General features: G+C 43.0%; 1 protein-coding gene across 1 annotated transcript in view; it reads left to right on the plus strand.

Annotated features, from left to right (window-relative positions):
• The window catches only part of LOC121870770 (rhophilin-2-like), a 129,377-nt gene that overhangs the window by 1,261 nt on the left and 103,004 nt on the right, over window positions 1-25,112 (plus strand). The window lies entirely within an intron of this gene.

Below are 25,112 nucleotides of genomic sequence, written 5' to 3' on the forward strand. Positions count from 1 at the left end.
ATCTGAAGCGCAGTTTTTATTTTACCAGATTTGCTGGAAAGACACTTTTTTCGAGCTAAATTTCTTCATCTGTATTACTGTATAGGCATGGAAACCTAAATTGCCCCCGGAAGACCTAACATCCGAGAAAAGGTGCATATTTAGTCTGGAGAATAGTGTCCTTCGAGCATATTCAGTTAGTGTTCATTATATTCAGTCAACAGTATGTCTTTCGTGTCTATTCAGGTAGATAATTGTCCTTCGGGTAACTCCTTCAGGCATACGGCAGTTGGGGAATTGCGGTTTTCGGGCATAATCAGTTAACAGGTGCAAAAACTTAACTGAGACTACTGGGCAAACTTCCTCAACTTTACAGAATATTGAAACGAAAAGAAACTTCAGTTGGTGGGATTTTGCTCTCTTTTATTGTTTTGGTTGTTGGACTGTGGGAAGTTTTTTGGTAGGATTATGTCACTGGCTCACCCAAACCACCAAAATCTATTTTGCATACTGGGAAAATAATACAAAGAATATTATTTACTGTTCAGTGTCTTACGTGTCCCTGGTGGTAGCAGCTTTACAACATGTGTATATTCAGAAGTGATCGAGAATGACACCTTCGCCTTCCCGGTACTTGTCCAATCTTTTCTCAATTGTTAAAATTTTTGCAGACGTCACCACCTGCTTAGGAAAGTTGTTCGGTGTGTCCACAGTGCGGTATGATAAATTGTTTTGTATGGTTTACTGTTGCCTGAATGGTGATTATTGGATAATAGTGTTGATGATTGCTTAAGTGTGTGGTGTTTTTTTCTAGTGAGAATAGACGTTTACTTGGGTGGGTGGGTAGTAGTGGAGTTTGGTTGTGTGTGAGTAGTGGTTTCTGGATGGCTGGTACTAATTTTTGGTTGAGTGGATGGTGGTATATGCTTGAGTTGGGTAGTAGTGATCTGATGGGCTGTAATGCATGGATGAGACTAGAGAGAGGAAGAGGTATGTAGATAATCCTCTTATCAGGGTTTGTAGGTATTCTCCAGAAGACTAAATGCCAAAGGCCCAATTTCTTGTTTATCTTCGAGTACCTTATAAGTTTACGAGCAGTGAGTAGTGATAACGCCAGCCAGCCTTCCACCTTATCAGATGATTGCCTCCTCTGGTATGCAATCAGCTCCTTAGATTACCTTCTTACCATCGATAATATAAGTTGTTATTTGTGTGTGTGCGTGTGGTTAATAGGCTGTTAGTAACGTGTAATTGTCGAAATCTAGTTATTATGTATACTGATATAGTAGGCCTATAATTGTGTTTGTAATCACTAGGCTGTTGGTTACATGTACAGTATACGTCGAAATCTAGTTATTAGATATAGGCCTACAAGTGGCCTTGGTGACTAGGCTCTTAAGTGTATCGTCTCTGTTGTCTTGGTCATTAAGTAGGTTTACTTGTTAATCTGATAGTTTGGCTTGTGGGTACTTAAATTTTTCTCATTATCTAAGTTATTAATGAGCTACTAGAGTATTAGTTTCTTGTAGTTTCTTGATAATTACGTTATTAAGTTCCTGGCTTCTTATTACGTTCAGGTTAAATAATAAAATCTCACACTGCAGAACCTTACATAACCACAAGGTGTTCGGATGTGGAGAATCTCGAGGTGGTGGGATTTCTTTTGTTTTATGACTCAAGCCAACAGGGTCGCGTGTATTGGTCGGTCACAGCTGCCTATAAGTGTAGTCGGCAACATTATACGAGAACGGAAAAAGGGTCTATTGTACTTTTGATTTTTGTCGCATATATTTACAGTGACCATCCCTAGAGCTGCTTTATTTTGGTGGTTGAGAGGGGTCAGGGTCACAACTTTGGAAAATGTATACCACCGCGCTCTGTAAGTTGGTGCCTCGCTGAAGTGCATTCTAGTTATGGTTGGATTTTTTTCCGTGAGAAATTGTCGAGTGGAATTATGTCTGTGGACCAGGTTAGTGCGCACTTGTCTTTTGGGTGAGTGCTATTTATCATGACACCAATACCTTATCATGTTGGCTACTTCCAGTTCAGATGACTAGGCGAGTGTTTATATTTTATTTTAGATTTTTAGAAGTTTTCAAGTGTTAACTGTGTCAGTCCGTAATGCCTAGATACCAGATAATAGGTATTTGTGACTCTATTACTCTAGGTAAACTTGTATTAGGCTCGTATTTTCGTTATATTTTTTCAGGATACTGTACTAGGCAGTTAGGTATTTGTAAATATGTTGCACTCATAGTGGAAGTACAGTCACCCACTAAAGTCCTGTCTCCACTCTTCCTGAACCACGATCCCCGAGATTTAGACTCGTGAACCCGAAGCAGTAGACACATGCATTATTCTGTCCGTAAATGCTTCGGTTTCACGAGTCTGAATCTCGGGGTTCGTGGTTCAGGAGGAGAAGCAACAGGACTTTTGTGGGTGACTGTACATGGCTACTGAGAAACCCCACTCGGATTGCTTGGTATAAATAAATCATTGTTGGTAAGGAGACTCTGCCGTAAAGGTTATCAGATTTTGACTCTAAATTGGTAATGTTTAAGATTTTTTCAGTGAGTATCATGTTGATATAAGACTCGTGCACGCGCTCACGCCTAACGGGTAACAACAGCAGCTGGCACTGAGGGATGCGCGGAAAACGGGGCCTCTCGCCATACTTCACACTCTACCGTTACCTCATAGCCAATACCTCCGTCACATCTTTGTCTGGGCCACCGCTGGGCATATCAAGTGTCATTTTCATTTCCTCGTACGTTTTAAGATTCTGGCCATGAATTTAAAAGATCCACAAGTCACTGTTTTCATCATAGCTGTAGATGAGAGAACACACATAACTACGGTAGAATTTCGGTGTGATTCCTCTTGAGACTTTTGTAATTAATCTAGAGGGGTTCTTTTATTTCCTCTTTCGAGGAAATATAAGGTCGAAATATGCATTGCTAATACTCTTAATTACTCTTCACACACACCCCTAAATGGCTCGGCTACAGTTTTCGTAGACGATTCATTTTAGCTGTAAAACTTTCTGGGTGACATGGGCCAGGATTCGTAGATGTAAACAAATAGTTTTTATTGTAACTGGGGTTAATAGAACTCGCCAAGATACGGTAGTGTGTCTGGATTTCCAACGCTATATTATCAACCATAAATCATAGCTAGAGTGAGCCAGGTATGAATACGTTCTCACATGATCTCGAGAGGTGCAAAAATAACTCACGAATCTCAGGAATTTCTATTCGTCATCATCTACCATCGTTGAGTTATTTACATGTTATGTTTTCGTTAATTATACTACTTTCCACGTGGAGTGAGAGTTGGTTCCTGTTACGCCAGACTAAGTCCTCCGTGCGGGGAGTTATCACGCGGTCTTACTTGGGTGGGCGAGATCTTGCTCCTACTGTGACGTTCTTTATACCTGGTGATGGACGCCAGGTGTATAACGAGATGGTGTGTGATTTCTTTGTGTGTGGGTGTTTTGATTTGTGTTGTTGTGTGTATTTTGATTGTAATGTTCGTGTTTGTTTTGACAATGTTTGTATTTGTTTTTATTATATTTGTGCGCCTTTCCGAATGTGTATGTGTTGGGGAGGAGCCACAACGTCAAGTGGCAACTTAACCTAACAGTCGAGAAAAATACCCAGTGAGTGTTATTAGCTTATGAATGTCAGAAGAGAATGGGTGGTGAAATGGCGTCAGGTGAGTGTAGACGTGAGAGGTCAATGAATGTCAGCTCCTCTGACTCGGATGAGGATGAGTGAGTGTAACTGGTGAAAAAGTGTCAGATGCGTGAATGTACGTCCAGGAGAAATTAGTGTCTCGGTGAGAGTGCTTGAGGGGTAAGTGTAAGACGGTAGCAGAAAACGGAGATGTGAACTACGGCGTGGGTTAAGTAATGAGAGTAAACACGAAAACCCTAATTTTGGTGGAGCGGACTGCCAAAGGAATCTCTTTGTAATTAAAACACAAATTGGGCACACAGACACTTTTTGGGGGTCTATCGATTGTTATAAGTTTGTTCTCGGAAATTCCACTGATGGCGTAGCTGCTCTAATGGCGGCTTTGCGCGACGTACTGTGCCTTCATAAGAGCTTCTGTCATGACTTGTTGGGTATAGTGCAGGTTCAGATGTAACAGTGTTTAATGGAATGTACAGAAAAATTAGATACTTCGGTCTTATAATTAGGGATGCAGGGATAATAACACACATTAATGAGCAAGGTTAGGGGTAGAAGTTACAAGGGAAGGCAGAAATTGGGATGGATGAATGAAATAAAAAATTGGGTCCCCATAGAATTATAAAACCTTGGAGGTTTGGTAAAAACAGCCTGAGAACGTTTAGGGTGGAGGACTGTGGTCGCCAACCCTCAGAATGAATGAAATATATTATAAATATACTGTATGGGACCCAGTAAATGACATACTTAATGGACAACAATATAAAAAACAACTCCAAATTTATTTAAATGTTTAGTAACTAAGTCAAAACTTACTGAGAGGATTTCAAGGACCTGTTCAGTTTAGTAAGTTTGGTTTAGGTCTTATGACTATGGTAAGAAAAGTAGGTGCGATTTTTAACTAAACTAAGTATGTTAATTCGTTTCTAGGCTGTAATTGTTTTGGTGTTAATATATCCTAGTCAGTCACCCACCCAGGATGTAACCCAGATACTGATGTACCAGTCAGTTACTCGATTACTAGGCCACTCATGTCTTGATGTCTTAGCAGTCCATAGGAGTAATTCCTGGTGAAGTAATTTTTCCTTTTTCCTGAATGATCATTGTACTGTAATTTAGGATTTTTTACTTTGAACCTTGGTGAGTTGTTTTGTAAATGAAAACCTGCGAATATACTGATAATTGTTGTAGTAAGATATTATACACTGTTGTAAGTAGGTTGATGATGATGACGACTTGAAGACAAAAGTCTGGAAGGACATCTGAGGTAAGCGTTGTGTTGTTTAAAGAGAAGCTGCCGCCAACACAATAACCACACCCATGGTTAACGAGCTGTATAATGCGTTGCCAAAGTAGAGCCCAGGAAGACCGAACACTTCACTAACCGCACTGGCCAACGATTTCTCCCGATCCACCGCTCGATTAACATCCAGGCGCCTAATTACTAACGCTGACGGACTCGCGTGAGTAGAGTGGTTAATGCCGGCTGTATATAGGCAGCACTATGCACGCACCAAGACAGACACAGCTCTGCCTCTTGTCCGCGAAAAAATTGTGATTTATATACTGTACATTTGTCAGTGTCCTAAGAATAGTGCGGCGAACCATCACTAGCAGGGCGACCTACCAGTCTGAAACAATGTCTTGGTAAACCTTTGGTTACCATCGCATAGTGACTGAGCTGGTCCAGTATGATACCAATGCCTGGCACATCATTGTGTACTGCTAACAGACGCCTTAACAAGATTCACTGTCTACAGGGTTGTAATAGACGCTGCTAGAGCATGAAGGCCGTCTTACGATGCACCGCATAATGAAAATGCATTTTACAGGAAGTGACATTACTAAGCTGGATAGACCCAAAACTTTCACGGCTATCACCTTACAGGTAACCAATACACTACATATATAATTATCCAATTGGTTAATAGATTTTCAACCGCAATATGTGAAAGAACGAGGGTCGCCAGTGAGGAGTTTCACACCGGTAGATGCTACTAGCTTCTGGGCACTGCTTCAGTGTCGCTATGTACAAGATTGTTAAACAGACAATAGTTTCTGTTAGGTTTTATGCTTTATCATCTTAAATAGTCGTGTGAAAAAGCTGCTTTAGTGCTATAGTGTATTTACATACAGATACCGAGAACAAGCAGTACAGTTTAACAACAATACAGGTATCAGGATATACTCGTAAAACGCCAAAATAACTTGGTGTTTCACGTAAAGATATTGACTTTACCTAACCTCAAGGTTGAATGTGCAGGGTCCTGCCTCTTAAAGCTTCGTACGTAGTGATCTTCACCCAACTGAGAATAAAACACGACATGGGCCTACTGTAGGCTCTCGGGGTAATTTCAGTGCAATTTTGTCCTGCAGATTTGTATTGTTACTTAAGTGTGCAATTCAGATAAATTTGTAAATGTCCAGTTAAGGGAGAAAAGGTTCATATTTATTTTAAAGAATCCGCGTCCTGTACTTCCGAGCAATAACATCCGGCTGGCGCATGCTCAGTGTATACAATGTATTCAGGACTTGGCGGGTGTAAACTTTGGCTGGGAAGAGGGCCGCTTTAGGTACATTTTCAACCGTGTTTGGGTCAATTAAGGCGTCACTTTTGGGATAGTGCCGCCATGTTGGAATTACCGTACCTACATTTTATTTATTAATTTACACTTGTACTGATACTTTTAGATTAGTTTATTGAATGTTAACCCGTTAGCTCGCACCAGCCCAGATGGTGAATGTGACGTCACGACTGCTGCCACCGCCTGCCAGTCGCGAGCGGGAAAGCGGCTCACAGCTCCACTTAATGGCCAATTACTGACGGAAGTTTGTGGTGATTATGACACTCAGATTCACTGACTTATGGTGCTTTACTAGTAGGGATCATCTGAAGATCTGCTCCAGCTTATTTTACCTGATGATTAAACACCTTAACGTTACCTACGGCTGTTAGGTTAGGTTAGTTTAGTGGATTGTTACTCTTAAGGTGAAATAAACTGGTGACTATTCATCAGGTGATCCACATAACCCAGCCGAGTGTGCATGTCCTCTCTCTCTAGATAGACTTTGAGATTAGTAGAGACAACAAAGGTGAATAATATATTTGTTTACCACTGACGGGAGAAGGAAGCCCCGGGTTGTTCGCGTAGATAATGGTTCATTGTAGTTACACAGGAAGAAACCGGAGTACTCATGAGAAAACTTGCCATGTTCGGTAGGTCACTCGAGACAACTCCCTTACATCCGACCTGGTACGCAGTGAGAGTGTGTAATGGTGAGAAAGACAGTGAGATAGATAAAAGATGGATGGATGTATACAGCTGCCATTGTTGATTTCGCCATTCTGAAGTGTACACAATTATCGTTGGTTCTAGGTATGTTTGGTTTACATAATGTCAAAAAATTTTAAGGGAATATTTAAAGGGGAAATTTACTTCAAGAGTGCCTAAAACTGTACTCGTATTTCTTAAACTAGATTTTTCATAAGGGGGGGGGGGGGAAGCTCTCCACTAGTACTCTCATCAATCTTCAGCCTTCGGGGTCATGTGTCTGCAGCTGCGGCACAACTTGGCGCCTTCCTACTTTTACAGGGAGTCCTCCACTTAGAACTTCTCGAGAGCCCCGAGAGGAAGAGAGAGCATCGCTTCATCATTATGCTGAACTGGCATTGCGTTAGGGCTAAGTTGTTTTGAGTCGTGTTGCAAAAATTAGAGATAGAAAATGATTGGGAGAAACAATAAGAGCAGATTGAGAAAAGCAAAGGCAGAACAAAACTATGTTTATCAGACAGTGAGGCACGTTTGACTAGACTCGAAGGTTACGTTAGTGCTAGTGTTGTTTACATTATCCCACAGCCAAGCCTTCACCCTGGCTGGAATTAGTAATTGTTTGTACACCTGCTCTCTGAAATATCAACAGTGAATCAGTTACTTCTTGCATAGCTAATTGTTGTTAACTGCTGTTAGAATTAATGTTATTTGTCGAGCGCTTTCTAGCATAGTTAATATCGTCTAGTTGTTTCCATTGCATTAGTTGAAGCCCTTTGGATGTCTCTTGGTAATTTGCTGTACTGAAGGTTGACTCTTTGATTTCCCCCATTGCCGCTAGAAATTTTATTACTGTATTTCATTCGTTGCGACACTTGTTGGCTTCCTTTAGTCATCCCAGTTTATGTTTCCTGGCCTGCTCGGTGTATCCTTGTCACGCGCGGTGGATTTTGTTTTTGGTCAAGTGTTGCTATTGACCAGTTCTAGGTCATGCATGTTAATATCTACCTGCTGATGATGCCATAAATGTTATAGTTTTGTTTTATAAACTTAAGTTGCCAGGGTTCATTTAGTCTACGTGTCTAGTTTCTATAGCACACAACTTTAAGAATTATGAAGGAAGACTTAAGTTCTCACATTATTCTAGGATTCTTGATAGTGTGATCTAGGAGTTCTATAGACTTGTTCTTAAATGCTAAAATACGGTAGAGTTCTTTCTGGCATTATACAGTACGTCAAGTGTCACTGTTGTTAAGAACTGGCCCCTCTGTTGTTAATAGCACAATTTGGTCAAGTCTTAAGATCTACATTTACGTTTCTATTCTAAATTATGGTCACTTATTAGCTTTAACTTGTCAGCATGGTCGCGTATAGAGTTGAAACTTGTAAGCATGGCCACATATAGAGTTGAAACTTGTAAGCATGGCCACATATAGAGTTGAAACTTGTAAGCATGGCCGCACATTTTAAGATCTAACTTTTACACATGGCCACAACTTTTAAACAAGGACACACGATATATCTAAAAAAAAGTCCCCTATATATTTATTTGACGTTTAACCACCAATTTAATATAAAAATTATAAATGTGATTATTTTATTTATACACGAATCTGTCCCGGGTGTTTATGAATGAACAAAAGACGATCGTAAGAGCTGTAAACCCCGACATATTACTGAAGAAGGAAGGAAATTGTGGAGATTCATATCGTAATCTGTTCCGGTGGGAGTGGTAGCTTGGTGGTGGGTGTCAGGTCGTGATGTTAGCGGTACTGTAGCGTGAGTCACCCCTGGGAAGTAAAGTAATAGATATGATAATGATAAAAGTAGTTGCAATGATAAGACCGTAATAGAAATAATGGTAAATAATAGTAATAGATAAATAGCCTTAAGAGTTAAAAATAAGTAAATAGTAAAGACAGTATTAGTGAAAAAATTACAACTAAATGAATGGTAATTAATATTGCTGGAATATGCTAATACTATTTCACTATTTGGTCTTGGCACTTATGAAGCAAGTTAAGGAAATGGGGATTATTGAACTGAAAAATCGAGAAATATTATATTTTGTTTTGTGAAATTGGGTCAACCTCTTACTCCCCCATTTGTCGAGAACTAAATGAAGTTGAAAAATAGATTGATTGATTGATAAGTAGATAGCATTGATTGAAACTAAATTATTGAGGAGCCATTAATTAGAAGCTCCTGGAATGATCGACAAAGTGGTGGTTTTAATTTATTATGTTGGCGGGCATACCAACCCACCTTGCCCACCCACTGATGACGTCACCGTTAGGAATGTCCCTGGGCGGTTGGGTTGCCTTTGAAGGTTGCTTGATGACGTCACCGTTAGGAATGTCCCTGGGCGGTTGGGTTGCCTTTGAAGGTTGCTTGATGACGTCACCACCAGACGTATCTCCTGACTGGTTGGTTTAGTACTCTTGTCTTCGTATTGCCTTGAAGTTTTATAATGGGACCTCGTATTAGGAACCCCCCGATTTATTTCACCTAATGATTAACCTTCCTAACGCTAAATGACGAGGAAGGTCAGGTTAGGTTAGGTGATTATTAGGATGTCTTCAGGTGAAATAGTCGGGGTGCCTAATCGTCATGGGATCCTTGTCTTGTCTTGGGCCAGTACCAGAGGCCACAGCTTATTCTAGAACAGAGCCACCAAGAGCTGAGGCCGGCAAGGTGTTCGCGCGTCGGCCAGAATCCGTCTTCACTAATCAGGTATTACGTGACGATGTAAAAACGCATCGGATTACAAGACGAGTTTGTTTCTCATCCAGGAGTCAAGTTTTGTAAACAGTTGGCACTCGAAAGGAAATTGTTGATATATTATTGTATTGTAAATATGAGTTACTATTATTATTATTATTATTATTATTATAATTACGATATTATAATGTTTAACGAACCTGTTAACTTATTTGTTGTTCTCTGTCTTCCTTGAACAGTCAATAAACTTTGAATACTGTTCCTGTAATATTTGGTTAGGTTACTGTTTGAAATATATTGTTATGACCAGGTAAGTTTTATATTTTGTGAGCCTGGAGATTGACCTTTGAACCTGAACAGTGTTGTGTTGTGAACCAAGATTTATTATATTTGAACCTATTGATGTATGTTTTAATCTAGGCATAAAATACATGTCAAGACTCGAGAACACCTTCGGGCATAAGTGTAGTTAATTGACTTGGGAGAATAGCTGAAGGCATAAAAACAGGTCATGACTAGAACACCCGAAGGCATAAATGCAAGTAATTCACTTGAGAGAACAGCTGGAGGCATTAAACAAACGGGTACTATTTAAAAATGCCGTAAGACCGATTAATGATAAAATAACTCGAGAATTGTTAAAATGGTACAATAACATGCAATGCTCCAATGACCCAATAGCGTGCAATGCTTCAGTGAGCCGACGAGTGTAATGGGGGGGGGGGTTGCAACGTAATGGACAGGTTGATGCGTGAAGATGACTGCCTGGTCCACGGTGTCAACATGATGGTGCAAGGGAGGGAGGGGGTGGGAGTGTGTAATGATGGGAGGAGGAAAGGTAGGTGGGTGGGGGGAGGGAGGGTAGGTGGGTGGGTGGGAGGAGGGTGCAGTGGAATGAGGGAGGGAGGGAGGGTAGGTGGATGGGAGGAGGGTGTAGTGGAAGGAGGGAGGGAGGGTAGGTGGGTGTGAGGTGAGTGTCAAGGAGGGTGGATGGGAGGACAGGTGACGTAAACGGACAGGAATCCATGAATGTGGTGGCGTCCGGGTGGGGATACTTGTGGCTCCTGGGGCAGATGATAAGATAACGGGAGGTCGATAAGGCGTCAGAGGCCCCCAGGAGGTGTGGGAGTACTGCCACCTGTGTTACCTGTTCACTGAGTCATACAGCAAACAATTAAGGGCACACAGACAGCATCGATAACATTAAATAACAATAACGTGAGTGTTTACAGTGACGATAGTGGTGTAGAAATAGTGATGGAGTGTTAGTGGTGGTGAAAATGATGTTATTGGACTTAATGGTAGAGGTCACGGTGGTTGATTGTTGGAAGCAGTGAAGGTCTTGGAGTTGAATGTCATTGTCTTGGAGGTGAGGTAATGATCATCTTGCTTGGAGTCACTGTTCTTGGAGATGATGGATGGCTAGTGTCTTGAAGGCCACGGTGTGACTTGAGGATGAAGACCAGTAGTGTTTTGGAGATGGTGGTCACTGTCTTGGAAGTTGGAAATGGTGGTTAGTGTCTTGGAGATGAAGAAAAATATTTTTTAGGTGTATGTCAATTTTTGGAGGTGACGAAAGTAGAGGTACGTAATGGTTGAGGTGGAGGTAGTGGCGGAAGTAGAGGTAGGGATGGAGATAGTGGTGGAGGAGGTAGTGGCGGAAGTAGAGGTAGTGTTGGAGGTGTAGATAGTGGAGGGGATAGAGGTAGAGTTAGCCAGCCAGGAGACGGGGCACAACCCTTACTACAGACTGATGAAGCCCTCAAAGTTACCCCCACCCCTGCTTCCCCCTCACCCCTGCTTCCCCCCTCACCCCTCACCCAGCAGCTGCCCCTACTGTACACGGGAGTAGGAATAAGAGGGGAGAGTGTGAGGGAGGTGAGTGAAGATGGGGGTGAGGGGGAGTGAGAGTGTGAGGGGAGTGGAGTAAGGAGGGAAGGGAGGTAAGGCATCCTTGCTACTAATAAGACAATTTACTGTGATGACATAAAGCAATTTAATGATGATTAGGATTATTATGAAAAATTCCTTAATGTGTGTTTCCTCTTGTGTTTTAATTTATGTGTTTACCTAATCTATATAGGTATGTAAAATTAATGACACTTTCTTCTTCCAGGTAAGTCAACCATTCACTCTCGCCTTGTCTCTTCGACATCCTGTGAGAAAAACTGAGAACTTGTACCACCCAAAAAGTTCACCATTGTGGAAAAGCACACCAATGGACGTATCGTGAGTAACCATGAGTGTGTGGTGAGTGACCGTGGGTGTGTAGTGAGTATCCGTGTGTGTGTGTGTGTAGTGAGTAAATATGAAGGTGTAGTGTATAATTAATGTGTATAGTGTGTAACCATGAGTAACTGAATACACAATGAATAACAATGGTCAAACAGTGTGTAACCCCTTCAGTAATGCAATGAATACCATGCATATGCAACGAACTATACACGCACAATGAGTAACCCCGAAAAAATAATAATTGCATTGAGTAACCCGAACAATACATTAAGGGTTACCAGTTACCGCAAGAACATCCAATGAACATCTATGTACGCACTGGTTATAAATGGACAATGAGTTAACCAGCAGTAACCACACGCACTTACTGGACTCTAGGTTAAGTGTTATTACCGCAGTGTTGTTGGTAAATGCCGGTAAATTGCTCCTCGGTCAGTATAGGAGGTCATAACCCCCCTCTCACCCACTGCCCCCCCTTGATGTAATGATCGCTGGCTGAAAATGACGTAAAAGTTAAATTCAAGGTGATACTCTGGAATTTAATCCGTAAGTAAATATTAGGTTAACTACAGGTTATATTCGAGGTAAACTTCGTGTCAAAATTCAGGGTCGAGTAATTGGTGAAGTTGAGGTTGAATGAAATGGGTAAAAATCAGAAAACGTAGATTAATGGGTAAAGTGACAGACGAGAAAATTTCAGGTAGATTAATGGGTAAACTCGGGTAGATTAAGAGACACATTTTATATTAATGGATAAATTCAAGGCATCCAGATGTTTACACCGTGTGGTTACTTGCTAGGGTAGGCACGTGTGTAGGAGGTGATTGGTGTTTATTAAGTGAGGTGGTCATCTGCTGGAATGTTAACTGTGTGTGTGTGTTTTAGAGAGAGAGAGAGGAAGGGAGGCTTTAACCCTTTAGGCACGAAGGGTCTGTCTTTGCTGAATAAAATCGTCTGACGTCAACCAAAATGAAATATTAAAATGGTTAACCCGGTTTATGTAGTCTCTCGACCTTGGTCTCGCGACACCTCTGTCTTGGTCTCGTAGAATACAGATGTGTGTGTGTGGCAGGAGTACTGTAGGTCACAGAAGTCACACTGTCTTAAAGTCTCAATTCATATAAACTCATTTAAATTGATTTCTTTCTTCTTTTTTCCTTTTTTTTACGCAATGTTATTCTTTTGTTTGTGTGTTTTCATGGGTCTTTTATTGGGCTTCTCTGTTGTATTTGTTTATTTTTTTCACGCAAGGGCTCGCAAATGTGACAAGTACAACACACACACACACACACACGGGCGCGTCTTTTTCTGCGTTGTTGCGCGAAAAGTGACGTCACGTTCTTTTCAGGTGAATTCGTGGTGGGCGAAGTATTGGCTGGTGGGGGGGAGGGAGGGCAAAAGACACAAGAATGGAGGAGGAAGGGAGGGTGGGGGAGATGCTTTGAGACAAGATGATTGAGGATGGAGGGGGTTTCGGTGGGGAGGGGAGATGGGGAGTGAAGCAACGAAGGAGGGGGTGAGCAAAGGGTATGGAAAATGGTGGCCTGGGTAGGGAAGATGGGATGATAGGTAGGGGAGGGAGACTTAACATAGAGAAGGGAGGGGTGATCGGTAGGGGAAGGAAGGGGTGAGGTGATGGTTAGGATGAAGTGGTTTGATATGGGGAAAGGAGGAACAGGGGGTTTTGATATAGGGGAAGGGGGGGGGGCAGGGGACTCCATTTAGGGGAAGGGGGGAGGGGACTCCATATATGGGAAGGGGGGGCAGGGGACTCCATATAGGGTGAGGGGTTTTATATAGGGGAAGGGGTGGGGGGTGTCTCTTGCAAAATGCTTCGTTGAGTTTTTTTATCACCAGGTGTGGCACGTTAGTACAGGTAAGGTCCTTACTGCTTATTATTTTCTCAAAGCCCTTCTACAGGTGTCTGGTGCTAGGAGACGGGGTGGACAGGGATATTGAGATGTGGAGAGGCATGGAAACAAATGAGAGTCGATGGGGGGAGGGGTAAAAAGAGATGGTAAGGACCCACACAGAGATAACAGTGATAGACGGAGAGACAGAAAGGTCAGAGTGGAGATAAAGGGAGAGACAGAGATAGTAGGGAAGTGCTGGAGAGACCTTGTGTATATGAGGAGACAGAGAGATACTGTATCGGTATAAAATGACCGAAATGGTAAGAAGGTTGAGAATGAGAGAGGGGCGAGGGGGGGGTCATGTGGGTACTGGGTGAGAGAGGGAGATGGGCAGTGAGAGGGGAGAGGGGGCACGGGTCAAGGTTATCTGAGGACGGTTGGGTACGAGTAAGACCTTGACGAGAGAAGGGGAGGGAGGGTCAGCAGAGGAGGTAGAGAGATGGTTGTCTGCTGGGGGGGAAGGGGGGTTGGTCATCAGAAGAGGGATGGGGAGGGGAAGGAGTACTCATCAGAAAGGGAAGGAGGATGGTTGTCAAGGAGGTGGTAGTTGTCTGGGAGAGAGGAAAGGGATAGTTGTCAGGGGAGGGATATTCATTAGAGGAGGAAGGGGGATGGTTGTCAAGGGGGGAAGGAGGATAATTATCAGAGGGGGTGGGGAGAGGGATCTTTACTTAGAATTCCAGCATTGTGTATCGGAGGGAGGGGGGGGGCGTGTCCAGAGTGATAACCAGTCATGAGACCCCCAAGGAAAGTGGTGACGTCATGAGGATTTTTCGCGTAGAATAAGAAATATTTTAGTTTTTTCGCCGACTTGGCCAGCTGGCGAAGACACCTTGTGATACTCGCATTAATTACTGGGTGATATCTGAAGGACAGGCTCATACTGACGTTTAATTCAGATCTTTCTTGGTGTTATCGTTATTCTTCTTTGTATGCGGATGGAGGAAGAGGTGAATAATAATAACAGTGGATGACGAGGGTAGAGTGAGTCATAAGGTTAAGACATTGTGTAGATTTATCCACACCTGGTTGTTTGTCTCCTTGAACTTATATCCGTGTTATACAAAGGTAATCTGTGTGTTAATCATTGGACACTGAGGGCGAGGTGAACCAGATTTTAGATAATAGAACAGAAAGATTAGCCACGAGGAGGAGACAGACAGAGGGAGAGAGAGGCAGACAGAGGGAGAGAGGGGCAGACACACAGACAGATAGGAAACCTTTTCGTTATTTTGTTTTTGTTTTTATTTTCACAGGAATTTTGACACCTTCAAAAATTATTATTGGCGATACTCATAGGTCAGGGTGTTACTAGACAACTGCTGGTGATACTCATAGGTCAGGGTGTTACTAGACAACTGCTGGTGATACTCATAGGTCAGGGTGTTACTAGACAACTGCTGGTGATAGAGGAAGCGGGATCCTAGTGCTGTCACTAGGTACCCCTGTACAATGACACCAGAAGCATCTGGCAAGTGTGACAAGTATATACACTATAAATATTATAAAGGGGCTTACTAAAGCCTAAGGAAGGAAGGATATTCCTTTAACACATAATCAATATTATTTACAATATCTGGCCAGTATGGGGAGGATCATCGTGTCTCCGTCAGGGGGTCGTGGAGTGGTGGTCCAGCAGGCGTCACCGAAGCGTTGTGTGTGGGGACATCTTAGGAGGTAGTGGATAAGGGTGCTGCTGTCGGGTCTTCTGCATAATGCACGAGAGCGTTGCTCAGGGGATGCGGGGATACCAATCTCCCAAGCAAAGTCATACCCAATGATGATACGGGCAGTGATACTCATAGGTCAGGGTGTTACTAGACAACTGCTGGTGATATATCAGTTTGATAGTAAAGAAACAATACATTTGGCAACACATGAAAAAAATATCCAAAGATTATCCCCCAGCTTATCTCACCTTAAGATTAACCTAACCTAACCTAACCTAACCTAATCACCCCAACACTAACCTAACTAAAGCACCCGAACACTAACCTAACCACTCAAACACTAACTTAACCACCCGAACACTAACCCAACCCAACCCAACCCAATACCTAACCTGTATAACACTCCCAGGTATAACAGAATTAGGGTGTATAATCATCAGGTAAAATAAGTTACGTGAGAGAGGAGGGGGTGATGGAGGGTTTAAAGTAATCTTCAGGTAATCCCAGAAAACATGTATACCCACCCACCCACCCACCCACCTACCCACCCACCCACCTACCTACCTAGTGTCGTACAGGTAACGTGGGTCTCCCGGTATTCTCGGTACCCTGTTACGCTGTTGCTACCCGCGTTGTCTTAAGTAGGAAGGAAGCTGGAATGTTGTGTGGTCGTTTTTGTGTGATATTTCCTTGTTGTTTTTGTTTTACGCGCTTTGTTGTGTGCGATTTTTATGGTTATTGGGTGCGTTTCTACGGCTGCTGTGTGTAGTGTACCTTTCCTTTGGTGCTACGGTATGTTTCCTATGGTTTCTGTGTGTGTGTATGTGTGTGTGTGTGTGTGTAAAAGAAAAAAGTCACGTTGTTTATATGTGTACTTGCCTGTAAACATGTTTGATATCGATGTATTAAGTCGTGAATAATTAATATTTTCTTCATTGTTGTTATTATTATTATTATTATTATTATCATTCCTTCGTATTTAGTAGCTTTGAGGTCCAGAGGTTTACAAGACCCAGGGGTTTACAAGACCCAGGGGTTTACAACATCCATGGGTTTACAAGGCCCAGAGGTTTACAAGACCCATGGGTTTACCAGACCCAGGGGTTTACAAGTACCTTTTCACTATTCAAATATATTTTCTACATTAGCCAACTATTTAAAAGCCCCAAGAGAAGGACGTTCGTTGTATCAGTGTTGTGTAAGCTGTTGCCTCTATTGGTCTATGGATGGGCGAGTTTTACGGCTCCTATACCTACAGCTCCTTGACGCCAGCCAGCAGAAGTGGTTGGGTGGTTTCATGTCGTGGTGGTGGTGAGAGGAGGGGGAGGGGGGGAATTTGCTTTAGTTCTCAGTGTGTGTTGAGTGTGAAGTTTTTTTTTTCTGAGAATTTTATCGTTTTTATATTTTAAATTTCTATTGTTTTTTGGGTTACGACACCACACCTTCTTTTCCTGTCTTTGTTTATTGTTTGTAAGACTGTTTTCCTCTTGTTTACTCGCTTCTTGATTAGGTATTGTTTTCTTCCTGTTTTCGTTTTCCTCCTCTTGATTACCGTTTTCGTCTTTGTTTACTGTTTCCCGCCTCTGTTTATTATTTTCCTCATCTACTCTTTTTCTCTTGTTTACTGTTGTCCTCCTCTGTGTACTCTTTTTTTTCATCTTAAATTCTACTGATCTTCATTTCTTGTCCTTCCTCTCAGTATTTTGTATTGTTTATTTGTTTACATTGTTTATTTTTTTTTACCCATGGTGTGAATGTGAGTTTTAGGGCGGGGAGAAATTATATACAGGGTATGGGTGGGAACGAAATTTGTGTGTGTGGGCGGCTGATGAAAGTGGGTGGGGACTCGGGTGCTTGAGTAATGGCGCGGGCGTGAGTGGGTGGGGACTAGGGTTTGTGGACGGCGTATGTGAGTGAAGGTGGCGGCGTATGTGAAGGATGGTGGCGGTGTAGGTGGGGGCAGCGTATGTGAGTGAGGGTGTAGGTGGGGGCGGCGTGTGATGGTGGGGGTGTAGGTAGGTGTATGTGGTGAGGGTGTAGGTAGGGGTGGTGTATGGGAGTGATGGTGGGGCGGCGTATGTGGTGATGGTAGGTGCAGGTGGGGCGGCGTATGTGAGTAATGAGGTGTGTAGGTATGTATGTGATGATGGTGTAGGTGCAGGTGGTGGCGTATGTGGTGATGGTGGGTGTGGGTGGGGCAGCGTATGTGAGTGATGGTGTGGGTGCAGGTAGTGGTGGCGGTGAGTGATGGTGGGGGTGTAGGTGAGGGCGGCGTATGTGAGTGATGGTGTAGGTGCAGGTAGTGGTGGCGTATGTGAGTGATGGTGCAGGTGGGGGCGGCGTATGTGAGCGATAGTGAGTGGGCGTGGGTGGGTACGGACTGGGGTCAAGGATGAGGGGTAAGTGGGGGGCGTGTGTGGGTGGTGGGGGTGATGTGTAGGCGGCAGCGGCGTGCATAGGTGGGGGTGAGGTGAAGGCTATGAACAAGCGTGATGTCATAACCTTGAGGTGTCCTACACACTTCGGATGTCCGTCTTGGTCAAGGTACTCACACTACTACTGTCCCTGTCCTCACACTGCTGCCCCTGCCCTCACACTGCTGCCCCTGCCCTCACACTGCTGCTCCTGTCCTCACACTACTGCCCCTGCCCTCACACTATTGTTCCTGTCCTCACACTGCCCTTGTCCTGACACTACTGCTACCTGTCCTCACGTTACTGCCCCTGTCCTCACGCTGCTCCCCCCTCCTCTCCTCACACTGCCCCTATTACTCACGCACCCCCTGCCCTCACGCCTCATATTATATCTTATCCTCACGTTTCAGCTCATTAGCACTGATCCGAAAGTGTAATTTTAACTATCTGGGTGGGTGTGTGTGTGTGTGTGTGTGTGTTTAAATACAAAATATAGGCCCCTGCAAGTCTAAACCAGCTGACGCTTCCCTTGTGTAATACCATAACTGAATACCATGATGCAATACTGTAACCGTGTAATGGTTCGGTAATGTAATGGTGTAATAGTTGTAATTATCATCGGAGAGAATCTGAGGTCTTCCTAGGTTGACAATTAGTGTGGTGGAGGCTGAGTGTGGTCTGTGTGTGTGTGTGTGCTTGTGTGCGCGCGCGCGTGTGTGTTTGTGTGTGTGTGTGTGTGTGCGTGTGCGTGTTTTGGTGGTTACTCTTACTGCTGTGGTCATTACTCCCACCAGCTCTCCTCTACCACCACCAATACTCCCACCAGCTTCCACCACCAATACTCCCACCAGCTCTCCCCTTCCACCACCACCAGCCTCCCCTTCCACCACCAATACTCCCACCAGCTCTCCCTTCCACCACCACCAGCTCTCCCTTCCACCACCAATACTCCCACCAGCTCCTCCCCTTCCCACCACCACCAGCTCTCCCTTCCACCACCACACTCCCACCAGCTCTCCTCTACCACCACCAATACTCCCACCAGCTCTCCTTCCACCACCAATACTCCCACCAGCTCTCCCCTTCCACCACCAATTCTCCCACCAGCCTCCCCTTCCACCACCAATACTCCCACCAGCTCTCCCCTTCCACCACCACCAGCCTCCCTTCCACCACCCACCAGCTCTCCCTTCCACCACCAATACTCCCACCAGCTCTCCCCTTCCACCAATTCTCCCCACCAGTTCTCCCTTCCACCACCAATACTCCCACCAGCTCTCCCCTTCCACCACCACTCAGCCTCCCCTTCCACCACCACCAGCTCTCCCTTCCACCACCACCACCAGCTCTCCCCTTCCACCACCACCAGCTCTTCCCACCTACTCCACCACCACCAGCTCTCCCCTTCCACCACCAATACTCCCACCAGCTCTCCCCTTCCACAACCAATACTCCGACCAGCTCTCCCCTTCCACCACCAATACTCCCACCAGCTCTCCCCTTCCACAACCAATACTCCGACCAGCTCTCCCCTTCCACCACCAATACTCCCACCAGCTCTCCCCTTCCACCACCACCAGCTCTCCCCTTCCACCACCACCAGCTCTCCCCTTCCACCACCAACCAGTTAATCCCCCACCGAGCAGGGCGCTGTGTTTGTCTACATCTGAGCCCATTACCTCAAAACAACAGCTGGACTGATCAATGCCGAAACCTAGCAAAAGCCTTAAGTAATGACTAAAAATGGAGAGTTTTATTTCATTTAGGAAAACAAATATTGGGGTCACAGGTCAAGGTCACGGGAAATACGTATATGTCCCGGGGAATTTGTTGATTTTTATATTTTTTTTTTGCTTCAGCTACCAAGGTTACTAAGCATCGTCCACTTACAGATATGAGACTGGTGTACAAAAATTAAAAAGAATGTATATTTTTTTTTCTCGTGATTTTGTTGGTTATTTTCTATCCACCGTAATATATTATCTACGGGGACAAAAAGTGAGATGTAACAACGAAAAAATAACAATGTTAATAGTTAGGGTAGTGGAGATAGAAAATGTGAAACCTACGCTACAAAAAATGAATCTATAAAACATGAGCAATTTGTTCACGTGGACAGCTGTTACGTCAATAAGACTTAGCTTCCCTAAACCAGGTATATAATCACCTCATCTCCAGCCTTGGTGACGTCATTGGGTGCAGGTTTGGACGTGATCCCGTTCTGTGACCTGACCTCCCAGTTTGGTGACCTCTAAGCAAGGAGGGGTGGGTAGTGAGGTCAACAGTGGCCATCAACACCCAAACCTTCCACTTGGATTAGTTTCTGAAGTGTTAGGTGAGATGGTTCATATTAACGAGGTGGGTCAGTGATGAGGGTAATGCGTCACAGGGACATGCAACCACACTTGTATAATCTAGACTCACCTGTTCACAACCCACACCCCCACACACCTGCACCCGACACACACACACACCTGCACACGACACACACACACATGTACACACTCCATGAATGTCACACGTTTTGCCAGATAAACAGACGGCATTCCTGTGCTGTAAAATATTGCTTCGTGCGAGTTTAACTTTTATGTAGAGGAAGAACTGGTGAATTTTGTTATCCCTCTTTTTTTATGTAGACATTGGGGTATTTTTTAGATTGTAAAATTACTGTTTGTTAATATAAAATTCTCTTTTGTTTTCGCGATTAATTTTCAGTAAATATTTGCACGTGCAGAAAGTTGACCTTCAAAACAATTACTTACGAGTTCCAATGTTTTTCTTTATATTTGGATCGTATCTTATAGGTCTTCATAAATATTTTCTTTCTAGCATTTTTTTTTTTTTAATTTGTATCCCAAATTTGATTACATAGTTTATTACGCTACATTAGACAGAACTTAATGATGGCTGTATGAAATTAATTTATGGATTCTGTTTCAATATTTGTGTAATAAAATATGACTAAATTATTATATTATGCAGTAGGTTATATGATAAAGATATGTTGATGCTATAATAGGAATTTAGCGTATAGGCCTTAGCTGTTGTTTATTATTGTATTATTAGTATTGTTTTTATTATTTTTATTATTATTAGAAGTAGTAGTAGTTTATTTAGCACATTATATTATCAATATGTTCAAGAGAATTGTACAAGTCTACGGCATATGATTATACTCGTGAGATGATTGAATAAGATTATACAGGATTATGAATGATTATACCAGAAAATTATACAAGTGTCTTAGATTTATATAAACCATGAAGCGTGTTTAATGTTTATCGTTGTTCACTTGTTTTGTTGGTGTCCGGGTTCTTTCATCTTCGTCTTCTTTCTTCTGTTCTTATTTTTTTTTCATTTTCTTCTTTATTTGCTCATTTTTTTCTTCTTCTTTCTTTCATCTTAGTCTTGTGAGATAAGATGGAAATTGTGGTCAATTATCTCAGGGAAAAAACTGACTTTACATATTCCTTCGTTTCTTTCATTCATTCTTGTTCATCCTCCTCTTTCTTGTTCTTCTTTCTTTCCATATATTTCTTTCCTCTTTCTTCCTTACTCTTTCTTGTTTTTCCTTCTCCCTTATTCCCTCCTCTTTCTTCTTCCTGCTTTCATCAGAGGTACTTATGAAGACATATCCATAAATATCCATAAGTGCTTTAAGTGGTAGGTTGGGTCAGTGGTGGGAGCCTGGAGGAGTGGGTGAGTGAGTCGGGTGTGGTGGGTCAGTGGGGTGCGGTGGGTCAGTGGGGTGCGGTGGGTGCGGTGGGTCAGTGGGTGTGGTGGGTCAGTGGGTGTGGTGGGTCAGTGGGTGCGGTGGGTCAGTGGGTGTGGTGGTGGGATGGGTTAATGGGGTGGGGTTGTGGGATAAATATTTGTACTTGTTGTGTTTAGTCAGTCTAAAGCTCGACTTCCTGACTTAACTGTATTTTTTTAATTGACATAATGAAATCGGTGATAAATCATTGTCACCTTTGTATTTACTGTATGTGTTGTTGTAGTAGTAGTAGAAGTAATGTGTTTGTTGTAGTAGTAGTAGTAGTAGTAGTAGAAGTAACGTGTTTGTAGTAGTCGTAGTGTGTCCGTCCGTCTGTCCGAACACACAAATATCTCTGCCATCTCATCCCAGATAACAATAACAACAGCCTCACGCCCCCCACAAACCCCACCTGACCTATATAGTTGTGGCCAGGCGAGCGTTTCCCCGCCACTAACCTTAACAAGGGACGGTGGCGACTGTCCGCGGATAATGGCGTATTGCTAAGGAAAATGGGAGAGAGATGTGATGTTTTGTGAGAAAATTTTGAGTAATTTTGAGGACGTGAGGTGGGTTGTGGGGGGGGGGCATGATTCTTAAATCCTTGTAATTTGTCCTTCCTTTCTTTCATCCCTTCCTTAATTCTTCTCTTCCTTTCCTCCTCTCCGTTCCATCGACCCTCATCCCCTTCCTTCCTTCCTTCCTTCCTTCCTTCCTTCCTTCCGAAAACAAAATAACACAAAGACGTAAATTCCCAGAGAGTCTTAGTGTAATTTCAGCGCCAATTTATACGTTATTTTTTTATTACGAACTTCGACAATAATGAGTGTCAGATTCTCGTAAGTCCCAACGTTAATTATACTGCTAAATGGGGACGTGGGTATGATGTGGTGTTAAATATGGCTTCTGAATCGTACTGATACTATAATGTCGCTATTTTTTTCTCGATATACGTTCAGGGGGACAATCAGGTACAGTGCTAATGTTTATGGGGATATGTGTGAGTAAAACGTCATAATCTTTGAAGAAAAATAAACATGCTGATAATTTTTTTTTTAATTCTGTGGTTGATTTAAGAGTACCAGAGAGAGAGAGAGAGAGAGACCCTCATACCCTGTCTTGACTATCTTCCACTCACTCATTACAGCACATCTAGTTAAGGTGTATGTTTGAGAGAGAGAGAGAGAGAGAAAGAAAGAAAGAGAGAGAGATCCAGGTAGAGAATCTAGGCTCAGTGCTCATCAAGGTGGCCCCAGGTGGCGGTGAGTCACTCGTGTCAGGTGTTCCCTGCCACACCTGAGGTCATCTGCACCCCACCACCCCCTCATCCCTCCTCCTCCTACCCAGCACCCCGCCACTCCCTCCTCCTCCCCCTACCTAGCAACCCACTCCACCAATCCACCATTCCTTCTTCCTCTTCCTCCCATCCCCTCTTCTCCTCCTCCCGCCCTGAACCCCACCACTCCCTTCCTACTCCTGTTCTGCACCCCCTCCCTCCCTCCTCCTCCTGACCCCTACCACCTCCACCCCTCATCCATTCCATCACCTCTGTGTACAAGTATGTTTGAGAGAGAGAGAGAGAGAGAGAGAGAGAGAGAGAGAGAGAGAGAGCTCTTCCTACATTTCATCATCTGTGTATATAATGTTGAGTGAGAAAGAATGTGTGTGTGTGTGTGCGTGCAGGCAGAGAAAGTGGTGAAAGGTATTCTAGTCACTAATTCTTTTTAAGGCAAGGAAAACAACAGATTAAATGTTAGTGTGTAAATGTTATAGACAGATAAACATCATAAATATATAGACAGAGAGACGGGGTGAGAGAGCCAGTTTATCAAGAGAAAAGAGACGGTTAAAGCACAGGAACAGAGTGATAGATAGATAGATTTATTATATAGATAGATAGATAGATTTATGATATAGATAGATAGATAGATTTATTATATAGATAGATAGATAGATTTATTATATAGATAGATAGATAGATTTATTATATAGATAGATAGATAGATTTATTATATAGATAGATAGATAGATAGATAGACCGATAAATAAATAAAATTGACAGATACATAAAAGAGTGATAAAGCGAGACTGACAAACACACAGATAAACACGAGAGAGAAAACGAGAGAGAGGGGGAGCGAGGGAGAAAGAGAACAAAGGAATATAGGTACAGTTCCATCATAAACTAGATTAAGGTAACAACATGACGCCACACACCTGACGATCATCACACCTGTACTCAATGATCCAGATATATATATATGTGGTCCTTGGCCAGATGTGTGTATATAAACCCCCTCTATATTGATGGAAATTCGGCATTGGGATTGCTTAAAGATTCGGCTCACTCCCTCCTACTCTCACTCCTCCCCTCTTCCTTTCCTATTCCTCTCCCTCCTCCCCTCTTCCTTTCCTATTCCTCTCCCTCCTCCTCCTTCCCTCCCCTTCACTTCTCTACCTCCTCTTCCTCTACTCTTCCCCTCTCCTCCTCTTCTCCTCTCCTCTTCTCCTCCTCTCCTCTTCTATTCTTCCCATCCTCCTCCCCCTCTTCCCCTCCCCCTCTTCCCCTCCTCCTCACCTCCCCTGAACTTATTTCTCGTCCTACAGTTTAATCACCCTAATGCTAATCCAACATACTATGCTAACCTAATTTAATGTAATCTAACTAATCTAACGGTGACCTAACCTAATTAAATGCAATCTAATGGTAACCTAACATGACTCAATCTAATCTAACCTAACCAAATCTAACCTAATCTAACAAAATGCTAAGCTAACACAATCTAACCTGATCTAACCACCTCAGGTAGCGTCAGGATTTAGTTAGTTAGTACATAGGTGAAAGAATCTTGGGGGGGGGTAATCCTCAGGTAATTCACAACAAGGAAAATACAGTTACCCGCAAAAACATTCATACGGACATGATAAAAGACGAGATTAAATATTTAAATTTTTATGGAGATTAAATCAAGGTGGGGAGGACAATGTGTCTTTTGTATTCTTATGACGTATGCGGTACAGTAACCCTGGGTAGGATTATTTGTACAGTGTATAAATAATTCTGTAGTCTGTAACCAACTGCTGTATCCGAGAGTTACTTGTTTATCAAATGGTAAAACAAATATGGAAATGGATAACGTGAATATTAGACACCCCCCTAATTTATTTCATCTGATTAAACATCCCAACGCTAATATAACATAATATAACTTAACTATTATCTATCTAAACCCACTCTAATCTAACCGAATTTAATCAAGGAAGAAACTGGTTCACAAATAGGGTGGTGGACGAGTGGAACAAGCTTACCAACTTTGTAGTAAGTGCGGGAACTCTGGAAAGTTTCAAAAGGAGGCTAGATAGATTCATGGATGATAGAGAGTGGTAGTAACTCTCGACAGGAGCTGCCATGCGCAGGCCAACCGGCCTATTGCAGACTCCTTATTTTCTTATGTTCTTATGTTC

The sequence above is a fragment of the Homarus americanus genome, unplaced genomic scaffold (assembly GCF_018991925.1).
Source record: "Homarus americanus isolate GMGI-L3 unplaced genomic scaffold, GMGI_Hamer_2.0 scaffold49310, whole genome shotgun sequence".
Lineage (NCBI taxonomy): Eukaryota > Metazoa > Arthropoda > Malacostraca > Decapoda > Nephropidae > Homarus > Homarus americanus.